Below are 18,774 nucleotides of genomic sequence, written 5' to 3'. Positions count from 1 at the left end.
AAAGTTGTACAAGTCACGGTGTCTGTGTCCTGTTTTTATTTGGGTATTTTTTTTCCAGTAGTACTACAGGTACCAGCGGGCCCGTTTTTCTCCCGCATGCTGGTACTTGTGGTTCTCCAAGTACCAGCTTGCGGGGGAGGCTTGCTGGGACTTATAGTACTAATGGAAAAAACAATATCTTTTTATTATCACAAAGGCTATCAGCCCCCCCATCCGCAGCCCATTGGATGGGGGGGGACAGCCTCGGGCTTCACCCCTGGCCCTTGGGTGGCTGGGGGGGGGGACCCCTTGATTGAAGGGGTCCCCACTCCCCCAGGGTACCCCGGCCAGGGGTGACTAGTTGGATATTTGATGCCACGGCCGCAGGGCACGGCATAAAAGTGACCCCCGGCTGTGGCATTATCTGTCCAGCTAGTGGAGCCCGATGCTGGTGTTAAAAATACGGGGGACCCCTACTCTTTTTGTCCCCCGTATTTTTGGCACCAGCATCAGGCGCAGAGCCCGGTGCTGGTTTTAAAAATACGGGGGATCCCTGGCCAATTTTTCCCCTGCATTTTTAGAACCAGGACCAGCTCAAAGAGCCCGAGGCTGGTTATGCTTTGGAGGGGGGACCCCACGCCATTTTTTTTTCGGGTTTTTCACGTTTTTTTCCCGTTTTTTAAAATCGCGGCAAAATCCGCCAAATCGGCCGATTTTCGCCCGCGATTCTGGCGAATCCGTTTTTCATTGAATATGGTGAATCCCGGCAGGCACCTGCCGGGATTCACCTGGCGAATTTGGTCGAATTAAAAAACGGCGATAATTGCCGCGAATTCAACCGCAATTGCATATACCCCTATGTCAGGTAAATGTACATTCGTCGATTGAGGTCTTGTTTGGTGTCTGTTGAATGCAGTCTTCTTTGTGCTTTTGCCCATAAGGTGCGAGCAAAAGCTGTCAATGTCCATAGATTTACAAAAGTGTTGGGCTAGCGTAATTTAAAAATTTCTAGGGAAACTGGGGATCCATGGCATAGTTCATCAAAAATCTGTGTATCAGGTTGTCAAAACTTCTTCTTTAATCCCTCTGTTATCTGTATATCGGCTCATCAAATTCCTCGTCCAAGTGGGTCTTTTTACCTTGGAGGAAACGGAAAAACAGGTGAAAGAAACGGACCGTAGAAATCGCATTTTCATCACATCCTTGTTTCTACATTTGGGTCATAAATCAAGTCCATTGGAATTACAGTTTCCTCACTCCTTAAACTCATTACCCTAGTACGACGATTGCACCTCATTAAAGCCTGACCGCATCTAAATATCAAACCAATCGTTATGATAACACCTAAGATACATAGGAGAAACTTCCCAACATCCATTATAACTCCTTGGGCCCATTCTCCTAAACCGGAGAACCAATTTCGCGGGTTCAACCATGACACCCAACCAGTCAGCTCATTACTCACAGCAGCAAGGGTGAGATTGTGTCTTCTGCGAAATTCCCACTTTAGTTGGAGAATATCGTCCATCTTTTGGTCTATGACCTCGACCGGGTCCTCGGTGCTATTCGTAATATATGTGCAACATTTCACGCCGTATTGTGTTGCCAGTGTGACACAATATCCGCCTGTTACTGCTGTGAGGTAATTAAGAACCATTCTATGCTGGACTAGTTCTGTTTTGTAAGCCTGAAGTTCCCTTCCAGTATACCTAAACGTGTCATCATACATTTCAGTGATATTATCTAACAAATTGGCGAGCGCAGAAATGTATTTATAATTCAACACTCCTCTAGCGGTGTGAGTGATATCTAACGCGATTAAGAATTGAATCCCGGTGGATTCACTGATCATGTCAGAGGCCGGGTGCTCTGTTCTTTCTGTCAGGTGCCGTTTAACGATGTGCTCGTAATGAGTATGAGTATAAGGAGTTTGGGCAACACGGTGTATGTCTTTCATTTTGTCATGTGATACAGTCATTACTTCAGGCAGTACTTTTCCAATATAACACAATCCTTCAGAGTTTGGGGCAAGCCACTTATACGCCTTTCTCCCGCATATGAAATATGCATCATCGGGGAGAACATATGGGACGGAGTAGGACATAACCATATTACACACCTTCCATGTGAAATCTCCTAACCCTAATTCTTCCATCTGCTTAGTACACGTATCAGGTTGTACGATATGTGCACAGTATCCTGGTGATACCTCTCCAACTCTCGTAATCCTATTTCCTAAGGTATACCTATACCGGAAAGATTTTCCTCTACTGGCTATGTGGCGTATAAGCTCTGTATCTGTAGGCATTCTATCTGCTCTGTGTGAAAAGGTCATGGTTTGATTACTCCATGACACTTCCCAATTTCCCGGCTTTCGGGGATTGGAGATGTTAAAACATAATAGGGACCTATCCACATGGTATTGGTGGAGCTTCAAACTAGGAGGGCTGGAGATATTAAACCTCCTGTCCACCGGTCTCCCACCACTTAACTCAAGTACCTCCCCTAACGTTAAAGGAAATGGTACTAGCCCTGATTTGCTATGACCTTGAGGCACTTGAGAGCATACCCAACAATCTGTTTTATTTAACACACTACCCACTAAAGAGTGATAGTCACTCAAGGGATGCCGGTCCATATGGATATTAAAACTGGATTGGCATTTCTTTATGCACCCATCCTCAATGACATTGTTACAAAGCCGACAGATACAGTTTTCTTCAGCTAACAATCCTTCACAATTCCTTCTATGGTCAATGCTATCGGATCGTTTTCTGATACTCGCCTTTACTTGTTGGTTAAGTTGTTCTTGGAAAACTACGCCTCCATTTCTGTCATCAGAACCCATTCCAGAACCTCTCTCGAACTCCATGGTACTCTCGCCGGAACAGACTGCTCTGGTCAACATCATGGTCAACAGGAAAATCCGGATCACAGTCTCTTGGGGCAAGTCCATCTTGTAGGAGGAAACGGAGAAGAATGAGAAGGGGGAAAAAAATAATTTGAGGGAGAGGGGATGGGAAGTTGGAGAAAAACAATAAAAGGGAACAGGGGATCGACAACTGCTTTTGATCTTGTGGTTCTCGATGCTCAGGTGCCGCCTTAGTCCTCCTGGAACAGACACTCTAGTGATACAACCTCTACCGTCTGTTCCTTATCACAGAACTTCTCTGGATCAACGACCTTCTTACAGTGGGACGAATGAACCCAAGTCTCTCTCTCAGCAACCTTCAATGCTGTAGTGCTAGTCAATAAGACCTGGTATGGTCCTTCCCATCTGTCAATAAGGCAACCTGAGCGTAGAAAATTCCGTATCATTACATAATCCCCAGGTTCAATGTCATGACAATTACTATCTGGTAAGTCAGGAATCACTAACTTCAGATTATCATTTTGATTCCTTAACTGTTTACTCATGTTAATCAAGTATTTTACAGTCACTTCATTGTTACACTTCAAATCATCCTGAGGGTTAATCATAACATGCGGTTGTCGACCAAACAAGATTTCAAAGGGAGACAGATTAAGAGGGGACCTGGGAGTGGTTCTGATGCTGTACAGTACAATGGGTAAAGCTTCTGGCCATGTCAATCCTGTCTCTGCCATTACTTTACTCAGTTTATTTTTAATAGTGCTGTTCACTCTTTCCACTTTCGCACTCGCCTGTGGACGGTATGGAGTGTGCAGCTTGCTATCAATTCCCATCAATTTACACATTCCTTGGAAGACATCACCTGTAAAATGGGTACCCCTATCACTTTCGATAATTCTAGGGATACCATATCTACATACAAATTCCTGCACAATTTTCTTAGCAGTAAACATAGCGGTATTTGTGGCCGCCGGAAATGCTTCGACCCAATTTGAGAAAACATCTATACAAACAAGTACATATTTCAAATTTCGACAAGGGGGTAATTGAATGAAGTCAATCTGTATTACCTGGAAAGGGCCGCCGGCAGGTGGGATATGGGATGGTTCTGTTGGTATTGTTTTTCCGATGTTCTTTCTCAGACAGGTAAGGCATGACATTGCTCTTTTACTCGCATGAGATGAAAATCCTGGGGCACACCAATATGCTCTTTCCAACTTGCACATCCCTTCCCTGCCCAGATGAGTCAGCCCGTGAGCTGCCTCAGCTAAACATGGAAGATATGCTCTGGGGGCCACCGGTTTACCTTGTCCATCCGTCCAGAGTCCTGAGGACTCCTGGCCATATCCCTTTGCCTTCCAGACTGCCTTTTCCTGTGTGGAACACAAATTTTGCATCTCACTCAACTTCTGTGTGTTGATGGTATTAAATACCATCAGTTGTGTGGTGTCTGTCTGTCTGGGGGTACCAGCTGCTAATTTAGCCGATTCGTCTGCTCGGCTGTTACCAAGTGATATTGGGTCTTGGCTATATGTGTGTGCTTTACATTTGATAACAGCCACTCTGTCGGGTTCCTGTATCGCTGTTAGAAGCCTTTTTATATGAGCTGCATGCGCTACCGGTGTACCGGCTGCCGTCATGAAATTTCTGAGGCGCCATAGGGCTCCGAAATCATGGACTACGCCGAATGCGTATCTAGAATCGGTGTAGATATTGGCTGATTTGCCCTTAGCCAATTCACATGCTCTGGTTAGGGCGACCAGTTCAGCAACCTGGGCTGAGTGAGGTGGGCCTAGCGGTTCCGCTTCTATGGTGCCTTGGTCATCTACGACTGCGTATCCAGTACACAAGTCTCCCGAGTCTGACTGTCTATGACAACTACCGTCCGTGTAGAACGTAAGTTCTGCATCTTCCAGTGGGTTGTCACTGATGTCAGGCCTTGCGGTAAAATTTTGGGTCAAATATTCCATACAATCATGAGTGTCTTCCTTTGTATTAAATTCTCCTTCCCCACCACTCTCATCCTCCACCCTTTGTGCCTGTCCAGGCACACCTGGGAGATATGTTGCAGGATTTAATGCACTGCATCTCCTTATGGTGATGTTTACGGGGGCCATTAGTGCCAATTCCCATCTTGTAAACCGCGCTGATGAGACGTGTCTGGTTTGGGCAGAATTTAACAAGGCTGACACTGCATGTGGTGTATGAATTGTGAGGTTGTGACCTAGCACGACGTCTTCGCTTTTCGTTACTAGCAATGCTATCGCAGCAACGCTTCGCAAGCATGTGGGGAGGGATCGCGCTACCGTATCTAGCTGAGCGCTGTAATATGCTACTGGCCTGCTGGCATCACCGTGCTTTTGGGTTAGTACGCCTGCCGCGCAACCAGCACTTTCTGTTCCGTATAGCTCAAATAGTCAGGCATACCTAATGCTGGTGCCTGCGTTAGGCACTGTTTAAGTCTCTCAAATGCTGTCTCAGACTCGTCTGTATGCGAAATCCGATCAGGTTTGTTTGAGGAGACCATCTCCTGCAAGGGTAACGCTAGGATGGAAAACCCTGGGATCCAGTTACGGCAATACCCACACATTCCTAAAAATGTTCTGATCTGTTGCTGGGTTTGTGGCAGAGTCATGTCTCTAATTGCTTGAATTCTATCAGCGGTCAGGTGTCTCAGTCCTTGTGTTAGACAGTGTCCCAAATATTTTACCTTAGTTTGGCATAATTGCAACTTGTCTTTGGAAACCTTGTGTCCTGTGTCTGAAAGATGAAACAGGAGCTGTTTCGTATCCTTCAGGGATGCTTCCAATGAATCAGAACACAGTAGTAGATCATCCACGTACTGTATTAATACTGATCCACTCACTGGTTGGAAAGACTGTAAACAATCATGCAAAGCCTGGGAAAATATACTTGGACTATCTATGAATCCTTGTGGTAATCGAGTCCATGTGTATTGGACTCCTCTGTATGTGAATGCAAACAAATATTGACTGTCAGGGTGCAGAGGTACCGAAAAGAAAGCGGAGCAGAGGTCAATAACAGTGAAAAATTTCGCAGTGGGAGGGATTTGCATTAGGATGACAGCTGGATTTGGCACTACGGGGAACTGACTCTCAACTATTTTGTTAATCCCCCTTAGATCCTGCACTAGCCGGTAACCCCTCCCCCCACTCTTTTTAACAGGGAAGATGGGACTATTGGCAGTGCTGGACGTTCTTACCAGAATGCCCTGTTGTAGCAAGCGCTCTATTACGGGATACACTCCTAACTCCACCTCTGGCTTCAGAGGGTACTGTGGGATTTTTGGAGCTATCCTACCATCTTTTACTTGTACAACTACCGGAGCTACGTTTGCCATTAATCCAGTGTCCTGTCCATCTTTTGTCCAAAGTGACTCTGGTATCTGAGATGTCATTTCTTCTACTTGGGAGGGAGTCCTATTTGTCATAATGGTATGTGACATTAATTTTGACGGGGAGTCTAACATGTCTCGTACTTCCTGAGCGTGATTCTCAGGTATGTCCAAGAATACACCTTCAGGAGTACAATAAATGACGCACCCCATTTTACACAATAAGTCTCTACCCAGGAGATTGGTCGGTGCCGATGCAGCCAGCAAAAAGGAATGCTTGGTATGTAACGGCCCTACTGTAATCTCGGCTGGTTTGCTAACAGGGTAGTGCTGGACTACTCCCGTTACCCCTATGGCTGGAATTGTCTTACCAGTGGTTCTCATGCCCACTGTCGAATTTATCACTGATTTGGCCGCCCCTGTGTCTACAAGAAAGTTTAATGATTTACCAGCTACATTGATTGCAATTTCTGGTTCACTTCCAAGGCTTGCAATCAATTTTACTGGCTGCAGATTACAGGTATGGCCACACCCCTATTGGGTATGGTGACCTCCCTGAATTCCGCTGGCAGCAACTACTTGTGAGGGAGTTAGCTGGGAACTACCAGAGGTTTGCCAATCTCTGTTTGGGGGGTATCTTTTTGTTTCCCCTGCATGTGGCTCATAACTCCGTTTCTGCGGACCCTGCTCCCAATGTCGTGTGTCGTGTCGTTGTCTAGGGGGTTGATAAGATTTTTGTACATTTCTCGATCTACAGTCTCGTGCAAAGTGTCCCTGTTTGTGACAAAAATAACATGTTACCACATTTGACTTACCCACAGGGTTTGGTGATGTTAACACAGGCTGTTTTGTGGTCAGGGCCTGTATACTTACTGCCATTAACTTATCACTTTGTTGTTCCCTGTGTCTGGTGATGTTCCTATCGTGATCAATAGCAGCCTCTCTCAAAGTAGCCACAGACAGACCTCGCCAACATGGTTGTGTGGTCTGTACCCTAGTCTTTAATGATTCTTTTAAACCATCCATCAGTACCGATACTGCTACTTCTCGATGGTTTATGTTTGTTTTAATGTCCTCTATGCCTGTGTATTTTGCCATTTCTGATAATGCTCTGTGAAAATACTCTGCAGCTGTTTCTGACTCCTTCTGTTTAATGGAGAATATTTTGTTCCATTTAACTACGGCTGGGAAATACTCCTTTAACTGTAAGCTTATTCTTTTTACATTGTCTTTGTTGTACACATCTGTAAGAGGTACATCCTGATCTAATCCACAGTCAGCTAAAAATTGAGTTGCGTCAACATTGGAGGGTAAACATGCTCTCAGCAATATCTGCCAGTCTTTGTTGTTGGGCTCTACAGTGTTACCTAGGTCTCTGATGTATTTTTGGCTGGCAACTAAGTCTTTTCTAGGGTCAGGGAATTCAGACACTATGGTCCTTAATTCCATTCTGGAAAATGGGCTATACATGGCAATGTTCCTCACAGGGGTGACTCCTGATGTGTCAGTTTTCCCATTTGGAACAGCTATTACCCTAACAGGATTAACTCTAACAATATCACTCTGTGTGGGTTCTACAGCCTGTGGTGAAATGGCTTCAGCATAGTGTATGGTGCCGTACTTACCTGTAGATACGACCTCACCTATCCCTCCGCTAGGGGCCCTTGTTACTAATCTCGTGGGTGGAGCTGTGGCTACTGTGGTCTCTGCTATGGTGGCTGCTAGAGAGAGCGCTGAAATTGTTGCCGATTCGTCTTCTTGATCACACTCCTGAGGAAAGTTCAAAACAGGGTACAACTTGCACGGGTTAATACTTGCATTGGTTAATTGGTTAACATTATCTTTAACATTTACACAGTTGCTAAGTGTTTGTGTGTTACACCTTAGTGCGTCATTCTCCGCAACCAATTTCTCTCCCAATATATATGGTGGCGGTGGGGCCGTGGCTATCAGTTTTCTGATTGAGCCAGATCCCGCCGCCTGAGCCAATCCTCTCTGTATGTCACCCTCCTGTTGCCACAACTGCAAATAATCATAATGCTTGATTCGTCTCTTTGCTGATTTAATGAGACATATCCTTCTCCTTAAATTCGTTAACACTTCTGTGCTGAAGCTACCTACTCTTGGGAATTTCTCCCCGTCATGTACCGTCATTCTCTCCCATTCATCACATAAAACCTCTGTGTGTGAACCGTATTTTTCACACATCACGTACCTTGCCGACCCAACTGGTCGGTTCACTGAATCAACCCGAACCGAGGTTGATCGCCCCCTACCTGAACAAGTGGCCCCCATAGTTCGAAGGTGTTGCTTTATTCAGCCAACCCTTACGCAAACCAAAATGTTCAAAATAGGCTGACGGTGGCGGTTTACCGAGTACCCCACTCACTCGCCCACGCCGACCAATACGACCTGATCACACCGATATGGTGCTGGCGTACTCGACCCAGGGCCCCTGCGACCTGAACCTCTATTTACTGGAACCTGTGAGGGTGATCCGAAGAACACTTACTCTTTCCAGTAACTATTGGTTGTTGGATAGTTCCTGAGTGAGCAGCGAACTTCCCTTAAAATAAAAAAAATTACACAAATCACGTTAGAATGTACAAATAGCGTTTATGACCTTCGTACACAAATAGTACCGGTCAGGTTTACTAATGTACACAATTACGTGCGGTACAATCGTTCAGCACATAAGCAACTAATCTTATGTACGGAGCGACCAGTGGAATCGAAAATTGCGGCTGCGAATTCCTTCAGCTAGAGCTTGTATGGCCTATATGGGTGTTGCACCAACCCTTTCTTGGTGTTGTGCCTGTGGACTGTATAGCGGACTTCCTTGTCTGCTGTACCTGAACCTGTTGGTCTGCTATGACCTCCTGGTCTGTTACAGTATGACCTCCTGGTCTGCTACACTCTAATGCTCAAATTGTATGTTTTAACCAGGGATGCCTCCCTAGCCACCATGTACGTCACTTACACGCATGTACCTCACGAGAACTCGACTTTTCTTGTGGTTCAACCTGTAAAATTGTATACAACACACTCACTCACCACATGTACACTTTTGTTTCTATTTCTATTTCTGCGCAGAAATTTCTCTTTAGACCAGATGTGTTACAAATTAGGAGAAGGATCTATTAATTTAAATTTCGAATTTAAAATAAATTTGTGCGATTTATCGCCTTGCGTTATTTACCGCGTTGAGAAGCGAAAAAAAAACTTGTGATTTGAGTTACGTGGGCGTACGCGGATGCTCCGCTGCGTGATATACGCTGCGTGCGTCGGCCTTTGGTTTGCGTACACAAATCTCAGTCCTTTGTTAGAGACACGTGTACGCAAAGCAAAGATCCACCGTAACACAATTTATACGTTTATCAATGTAGATGATCCTTGATCATCTACCGCGCACCACACTGACTTCGCCTTGTCTCTCAGGCAGAGCTGTGTGTTTGTCTATACTTTAACTATATTACCTTTACTTTTACACTTTGAAATAGCGGCAAATCTCTCTTAGCACGTTTATCAACTATACAATAGCAAACAGGAGAGTGATATACGAAAATACACGAATGAAAAGAAATGCAGATATGCGTGCGTGTGTACGCAAGACAGAAAAATAAACAGTTTTAAAAGAGACTAGCGTGTTGTTCTTACCTCCGGTTCCCGGATTCCTTCAGCACCCTTTACTAAGAGAAGCAGACGCTTATCCAAACAGCACTACGAGGAATATGATCTCCCGCCCTTTGCTGCTGGATAATGTCTGCTGTAATTACCTAGTGCAGATATATGAAGGACAGGACGAGCCCGCAATTGTTAAAGCAGATTATTTATCTTATATAATACCCTTTATGAGGTCTAAGAACACTGTACGCTAACTACGTATGAAGTACCGTAAGGGTACGCACGTTGCGTAACAATCGCTTAGCCGTGGTCGAGACGCTCAAGCGTTACGTTCGCTCACGGCCAAGAGATCACTGGCAGGCACGCTATTGGCTGCCGACTACCGTAATGATTCGCTATAGCGATGCGACCGCTCGAGACCACGAGGAGATCACCAGCGGCGCATACGCTCACAATGTAAAACCTTTATATCTAAACCATAAACAGTGTGTTATGCAGTAAACCCTTTGTGTAGTGATATGGTGTAGATGTAACACAGTATAACCTTACTAGCTTAAAAGCAGTTTGAGCGTCACCGACGCTCTGAGAATACTTAACTCTATAAGAAATACACAGATACCTGGGCTTAGGGTCCAACGCCTAATATATATATATTTTGAATGATATACTTGCAAAAGAATTAATACAAATACAAATCATACACTACAATATAACATAGACTAACTAACCAGGTAACTACACAGTAAATACAATACAATTAAGTTTAAGAGAAAAATGAGAGAAAGAGAAGAGAGAGAAAGATATGGCCCATAATAACAAGAGAGAAACAGTATGATTACGGAGAAAAACTTACGCACAAAGGAAACGATCGCATGCGCCTCTGGACATCCAGCTCCCGATTTTCAGCAATGATAACCGTTGAAGAGTGAGCTGGATGTGATCGGCCTTTCTATTTATGCCCAGCACACAATGCAATTCAATGGTCCCTACAATCTCATTGTTCATTGGACACAGGTATTCCTCCGCGCATTATAACAAAAGGTCATAGGTTGATTCATACAGGTGGGCTGTGACTATTTCCAACAGCTCAGGTGGGAGGGAAACTGGGTTTCCCGCCGCATGGGTAATAAAGTGCAAATAAAGTAAATGTTCATAAACTTCTTATGTCCATAACTATTCGCACGAGCGATTGATCTGCTTCAAACCAACACCGGAATATTTCTAATTAAATATTCTTCCGATGGATACTAAACACCACTGTATTACTCCTGTTTGACCCTTCGTATCAAACAAAGAGGGATTTCTCTGTTCATGAACATTCTATATTAACCAAACTTTCAGAATCTATCAAAGGGACCATGATCTACAAAATACATTATATAGTGAAAATATGTAATGATTGAGTCGCACGCTACGATCACATAAACTCTACCGTAAATACGCATACCGTGCGCCTGCGGGTGCCCGCGACTGTGAGTATGCGCACGTACGGGAGAGCGTACGCATGCGCAGCACGGACCTGTGTGAGGTGCAAATATGGTAGTGTGCATACAGATATTTTTCTGACTTTGACAGGAGTGTCCGGAAAAACGCAGGCATGCTCACCTGTTTGGATGGGAGGATTCCTGACATCAGCTCCTGGCTGGTTCGTCGCAGTGCCTAAGAAAGTCCTGAGCTGTGCAGAGACTGCACAAACTTTTGTTTGTGGAGTACTCTGTACAAGCGTTCGCACCCCTGCACATCAACTACCCCCTCTCCCTGTAGGCGGCAACTACCTGATCGCATTACTGCAAAAAATGCCTGCGTGGAATCAGGTCTGAATCACCCCCTAAATTCAGACCTGGATGCTGCTGCAGCAGCTTTCGCAGCTTGAAGCCCGGTGAAGTGTGTGCACGCGCGTCAGCCGCACTGCACGTGCGCACAAGTGAGATGCGAGGGCATCTCACTTGTGCAATCGCCTCTGCCTGATTGGCAGGCAGAGGTGTTCGCTGGGTGGTAGGGTCGACGCAGTGGTGTTAAAGGGACGTTGACTCAGCATTGGGGGGCACGGTCCTGACCAGGCAGGTGTGTCCGGACCATTTGCAGGGCAGGCCGTGGCGGCTGGGTAATGTCACATGCATCCGTTGTGATCTGAAACATAGCGGGTAGACGCCTGCTTTTGCAGCTAGGCTGCATAGTCAGGGTGATGCTGGGTCCCTCCCCTAAGAATTTGATCATAGATGTGCATTTGCACATCTACGATCAGGTCTGAATTACCCCCAATGCTGTTACAATGCCCTTCCCCTAGTGTACATGCGTAAATCTGAATGTGCAAGGACTGAGATGTCCACTGTCACAAACATTGTGCCCCAACTGGAATAAAAAACAAAACACATCGACCACCACAGGGAAAAACTAACACAATGGCCCCCATAGGAAAAAACAAACACATTGTTCCTTACAGGAAAATAAACACACAAGAAAAAAAAACACCTTGACCTCCACAGGACAAGAAAAAAACACATATTGGTGGTCATTCCGAGTTGATCGCTCGCTCGCAATTTTTAGCAGCCATGCAAACGCTATGCCGCCGCCCACTGGGGAGTGTATTTTAGCTTAGCAGAAGTACGAACATATGTGCAGCCGAGCTCTACAAAAACAGTGTGTGCAGTTTCAGAGTAGCTCTGAACCTACTCAGCGCTTGCGATCACCTCAGCCTCGTGTCCGGATTTGATGTCATACACCCGCCCAGTGAACGCCCAGCCACGCCTGCGTTTTTTCCGACATGCCTGCATTTTTGCAAACACTCCCTGAAAACGGTCAGTTGACACCCAGAAACGCCCCCTTCCTGTCAATCCTCTTGCGGCCGTCAGTGCGAAGGAAAACTTTGCTAGAACCTGTGCACCACCACAAAGAGCTTTGTACCCGTATGTCGTGCGTACGCATTGCGGAGCATACGCATGCGCATAAATGCCGTTTTTTCACCTGATCGCTGCACTGTGAAAATCGGCATCGAGCGATCAACTCGGAATGACCCCCATTGTCCCTCACAGAAAAAAAAATACACATTGGCCCCCATTGTGAAAAAAAAACCGGACACATTGCCCCCCACAGTAAATAAACACATTGGCTTCCATAGTAAATAAAACAAAGACATTGGCACCCACAAAAAAAAAATACATTGACCCAATAGGAGTAAAAAACAAAACAAAAAACATTTTGGTCCCCAAAGGAAAAATTAAAACACATTGGCCCCAACAGTAAAAAACAAACAAAAACACTGAACGCCACATTGAAAAAAAACATATTGGCCTCTTAAGCAAGACCTGGAAACTCTGCTACCCTGTAACTGGCACAAAAAGAAAATCAAGTACCTCGGTATCTATCTGACTCGCCATCATCACCAGCTGTTTCAGGCAAACTACCCTCGTCTATTGGATAACATCAGTTCTGACCTGCTTGAGTGGTCTAATCATCTCGTGGATAGGCAGAATAAATTCCGTTAAGATGAGCGTACTTCCTCGGCTTCTATATCTGTTTCAAACCCTCCCAATATATGTTCCTCCCTACGTCTTTAAAACCCTGCAACGTCAAACTTCTCACTTCATATGGAACCATAAGCGCCCACGTGTTAGACTTAAACTACTCCAACGTCCTTCCAGAGGTGGTGGCCTGGGAATTCCCGACTTTAGGAATTATTTCTATGCTGCGCAGCTTTCTCATTGTGTGCAATGGTGCTGCTCGGGCGGGATAGGTAAGGTCTGGGTGAAGACTGAAGCAGAGGAGTTGGGTTTAGCTACAATGTCTTCATTAATGTGGCTATCTAAAACTTTACGTCCGCGAGCGGTTCGTTCCCACCCTGTTGTGTGTCGCTCATTAGCTGTCTGAGATTTAAACTGGCTCCAATTCCGTCACCTCTGATCCCACTATTCCATAATCTGGCTTTCCCCCCAGGGCTGTGCCGGTCCTCTTTCACCACCTGGCTCTTAGGCAACATATATTACCTTAATGATATCACTAATGATAATACTTTCCCTCAGTTTTCAGTGGTTCGTGACGGAACAACAATCCCATCCACAGATTTCTTTCGCTATCTTCAAATACGTCACTTTCATTCCACAATCACTTCAACTCTTACTAACAGAAAAGTATCCTCCTTTGAATACATTTGCTGGAAACGATCCACTACCAGGGGTTTAGTCTCTAGTATCTATGCTATACTTAGTGAGGACCCTGGCCCTGTCGGGACCCTCATGAACTAGCCTGGGAATTGGACTTAGGACACACAATTGATAGTGAGGCCTGGACTGAAATAAGGGATAGTGCAGCCTCCAGCTCGATTTGTGTTAAAATTAAAGAGAATGTTTATAAATTGCTATACCGCTGGTACTATGTTCCCTCCAGACTGAAGGCCATGTTCCCTGACACTCCGGATAGGTGTTGGAGGGGATGCAGTGCCGAGGGCACTTTTCTACATATTTGGTGGTCCTGCCCGAAACTTGCCTGCATTTGGCGGGAGGTTACTGCCCTACTCTCGCACCTATTCGAAACTGTTATCCCTTTTGATCCCCAATATTTTCTACTCCCCCTGCCTCTTCCTAGTCTCAACCGACATCAAAATAAACTATTTCGTCACTTAGTTTCTGCTATGACCTGCCAAATAGCTGCTGATTGGAGGAGCCCGACACCTTCCCCTATGCTGGTAATACTATCCCGAGTATGGTATGTTTTTAAAATGGAGTACATGACCGCTATTATTCATAATTCATCCAAATCATTTACTAAGGTTTGGTCTCCCTGGCTGGCTTCTCAACACGCTCCCTCACCATTTGTTACCTGAGATGCTAAACATGAGGCTTACTTCCTTTTTGACCTTGGAAGTCACCCCCCCCCCCCCCTTCTTCTCTTCTTGATTTATTTTCTTTCTCCTTTTTTCTGTTTGTCTTTCTTTCCTTCTGTCTTCTCTCTTCTTTACTACCTTATTTCTTTCTCTCTATGACGGCTGGCCACACCGTCACTGCGAAATATCTTTTTCCTCCTTAAACATCTAAAAGTGGATCCCATTTTTTGCTGAAGTTACTATTTGTAATTACTATTGTAATGCTTGCTGGCAAGATATCCTTGCGTGTTTCTTGAGATGTATTCTGTGTGATCCACCCAATAAAATTGTGTTTACAAAAAAAAAAAAAAACATATTGGCCTCAATAGGAAAAAATAACAAACACACTGCCCCTCCCAGAGGAAAAAACAGAACGCATTGGCCACACACTCCCTCCCCATGCAGTTTCATATGGGATCCGGACTTTAGGTCGACAGTAAGTAGGTTGACAATGTCTAGGTCAACCACTATTGGTCGACAGTGTATAGGTCGACATGGTTTCTAGGTCGACATGTTCTAGTGTGAGAGGTGCGGTTGGACTGCGGTGCGTGTGGTGGTGCCTGCTGCCGTGCAGGTGTAGACTCGGTACTCACCAGGCGCCGCTCTCTCTCACCTTCAGGTACCGGAACCTTCAACGGACCTGGAATTCTTCAGTCGGATCCGGGCACGGCGATTCCCTCTTGGAGCTGACCGTCGACCGAGCTGAGGAGAGAATGGTCTACATTAAAGGGGGTATCGACCCTGCTTCCGGTGGAACAGGGGATACCCCAGGGGTGGCTGCGACCTTCACCGGCTGGGTGAATGGTCATCACCGGCACAAAGCCTCAGCTACCCAGCTTTCACACACTCGCGCTTTCGCACGTAGTGTGATGAAAGGGATTCTCACGTCCGTGAGCAATCCTAACTCCGGCGCTCGGGGACAAACAAGGGACAGACGTACACGGATGCTACTCACCGTCACAAGTCTTGCACTCCGATCTTCTCCACTTACAGGTCCCTGTAAGGAGGCAAAGAGAAACAGCCGTGCAGGGCCTAACTCTGACCTAGTGTCACACCCTATACTATCTACAACAGCAGAGCCCTCAAACTAGCTCTGTGGGTGTGGTGCAACACAACTATGCACAACTTACACAACACATACACTTTGCCCTGCACGGTAACAACATATATCACACTATCGGAGTTACAACATAAAACGGTGCTGTCCCTTTATCTACCCGACTCAGAACACCCAGCAGTGGGGACCGCACAGCTCACCCACCTACCGTACTCTCAGGGTGGCCTGAGCCTAACGCCCAGTGTCACCTTTACTCACCTCGGGGAAAACACTGCTTCGATGGGCCTAGCGCCCCCTAACTGTCCACAGGCCGGAGGCCTGACTTTGCCCACGGGCCTAGCGCCCGCCTAACTTGCTGCCCGTTGGGTGACCTGGGCCTTGTGCCCAGGGTCACCTTATCTGTACTTACTGGCCAAAATACGCTAGGGCCTAGCGCCCTCTAATGTCCCAACAGGCCTATTGCCTGAACTGCCCCTCGGGCCTAATGCCCGCCTAACTGTGCCCACAGGCCAGTGGCCTGACTATTCTCATGGGCCTAGTGCCCAACATGTGCCCCCCAGGCCTAGTGCCTGCCTATCTGGTGCCGCAGGGGTTGGGTGGCTTGGGCCTAATGCCCAAACCACCTAATCAGACAAATGACCCCCAATCTCCTAACTGCGCCACAGGCCTAGTGCCTGACTTGTGCCCGCGGGCCTAATGCCCGTCCCTGGTGGTCGAGGGAGGAAGAGGGGAGGATAGCCTCACTGAGGCCTTACCTAACCCGAGGGCCTCCGACACCGTCTTCTGCCGCTGACCCGTCCTGGCCAGCGGCGTCGCCTCCGCTGCTCCGCGTCCAGCCGCCGCTGGACATCTCCTTCCTGAGGCCCGACGTCTTCCGGCCTCTTCAGCGGCCACCGGAGCTCTTCTCCCCGCGGCCGTCGTCATCTCCTTTCTGCGGCGGCGGCGTCTTCCTCCTTCCTCGCGCTCTTCTGCGCGCGCAACCTCTTCGGCTCCCGCCCGTCTCTTCTGTCTTCGCCGCTCTTCGGCGCGGCCTCCTTCGCTCCGTCCCGCCCGGCGTCTGACGTCAGACGCCGGGGGCGGGGCCTATGACGTGGCGAGCGCCGATTGGCTCGCCGCGTCTCTCTCCTATTGGCTGCCGCTCCGGGAGCCGCGATTGGCTCCCGGAGGGCGCCAACATTCAAATGCCCCCGCAGTCTCTGGTCCGGTGCAGGGAAAAGGGTAATCCCTGCACCGGACACCCGCCGCCGCCACACACTGACAGGCGCTGGGGACAGACAAGCTGTCCCCGCGCTGTCAGAGACATTGTCCCGCAGGGGACACAGGCGCTCTGGCTGCTGCAGCTGGAATGTGTCCTGTAAAACAGGACACATTCCCACATTTCCCCCCCCTTTTTCCTTTGTAGTCCCTACAAAGATCTCCACGGCGTCCATCGTCCGCGGGTCAGGGAATTCCAAGGTCCTTAAGGCGAGGGTGCATTCGGGGGCCCAGCCTGGACCAGCTGTGACCCCACATCCTTCCTCCTCCAGCTCCGGGTTCCTCTTACGGCCTGACCTCCATCGGCGGATCCTCTGGGGGAGTGGCATCTCCTCACGGTCGCTTGACGCTGGCCACCAAGGGGAATCTTCCTCCACGGGGACAACAGTCACCCACTCTTGGCCTCTGATATTGTCTGTGGCTTCGTCCCTGTCTTCCGGGTGTGGTATCGACCACCACCCAACAGCGGAATCCTCCGGGGCATCCGTTTCCTCCCGGGTAACAGCCACCACATATCGAATTTCCTCGTGGGGCATCTCCAAAGGTCCTGTGTCTTCCTCTGGAACGGGTCCTCCCACGGCATCACAGTCCTGTCCCCGTACGTCGGTCCATCTCGACACTCCTGGCAGGTACTCTTGCTCCAGGACTATCTCCTCCTCTTCACGGAGGGCATTCAACTGGGAGCATGACTCCACCCGATCCTGCCAGTCACTCTTGTCGGCGCTTCCGATGCCAGAGTCGTCCTCCATCTGTTCTTGGAGGGATTCGTCGGCGGACAGCTCACCGTAGTCCGAGTCTTCTTCCGATATCTGGACTGGGGTATTTCCCTCCTCAGCGTACTTAGTCTTTTCCGCTGGCACCTCTGTTTCCTCAGCGTACTCCTTCGCTTCCGCTGGATCCTTTTCTTCCTCAGCGTACTCCTGCGCTTCCGCTGGCATCTCTTGGTACCCAGGACACTCCTGTTCCGCACGTCCTGGCCGGGGACGGGTCCATCATGGGGAGATTCCGGACGTCTCAGTCACTGGGTCTTCACGCTTTTCTTGACAGCGTGGCCTCTTCACCTCCCAGTCGTCCACCTCCGCCTCATGCGGGAAAGGATCCTGCCTTACTGGGGTCACTTTCTTGGGACAAAGTAGGTCCGCGGCATCTTCCCAAGGGCACTCACTGGCCGCATGTCCTGGTCGCCGACACTTCCAACAAGGGAGGGCCACTGCCACCTTCTCCAAGACGGGTTCCTGGTCCACCTCCTTCACTGGGGAATCTTCACCCGTTGGTTCCGGCTCAGAGGAAATGGGCACCTGCGAATTAACTTCAAGCAAGGCCTTCCGCTCCATTTCCCTGGTTTCCTCCTCCCATCTCTGGGCGCGACCATCCGCAATCATCCGGTCTTCATTCCACGGACAATCGGGAAGCGCATGTCCTCTCGCCTCGCAGAGCGCACACACAGGCTCTGCAGCCACCCGGTCCCAAAGCTGCTGACGAGATTCCGTCAGCTGCTTCACCGTGGCCTCGTAGTCCGTCCTGTCTTCCGTCCATGGACATTCCAGGAGCCGATGTCGGGGATCTCCACAGCTTTCACACCGGGAATCAACCTCGTCTTCGCTCAACTCTTCGTCCCAGGGACAACTGTTGTGCTCATGCCCGTAGTTTCCGCAGAGCAAACACCAGGACTCCTTCTTCGCTGGGCCCTTCTGACGTCTTCGGTCCGCTTCCTGGACCACCTTCTTTGGGGACGTCTCTCGCCAAGTACACTCGCTGGCAAAGTGCCCTGTTTG

The sequence above is a fragment of the Pseudophryne corroboree genome, chromosome 9, assembly GCF_028390025.1.
Source record: "Pseudophryne corroboree isolate aPseCor3 chromosome 9, aPseCor3.hap2, whole genome shotgun sequence".
NCBI lineage: Eukaryota > Metazoa > Chordata > Amphibia > Anura > Myobatrachidae > Pseudophryne > Pseudophryne corroboree.
Note: the sequence above shows the minus strand (reverse complement) of the source record.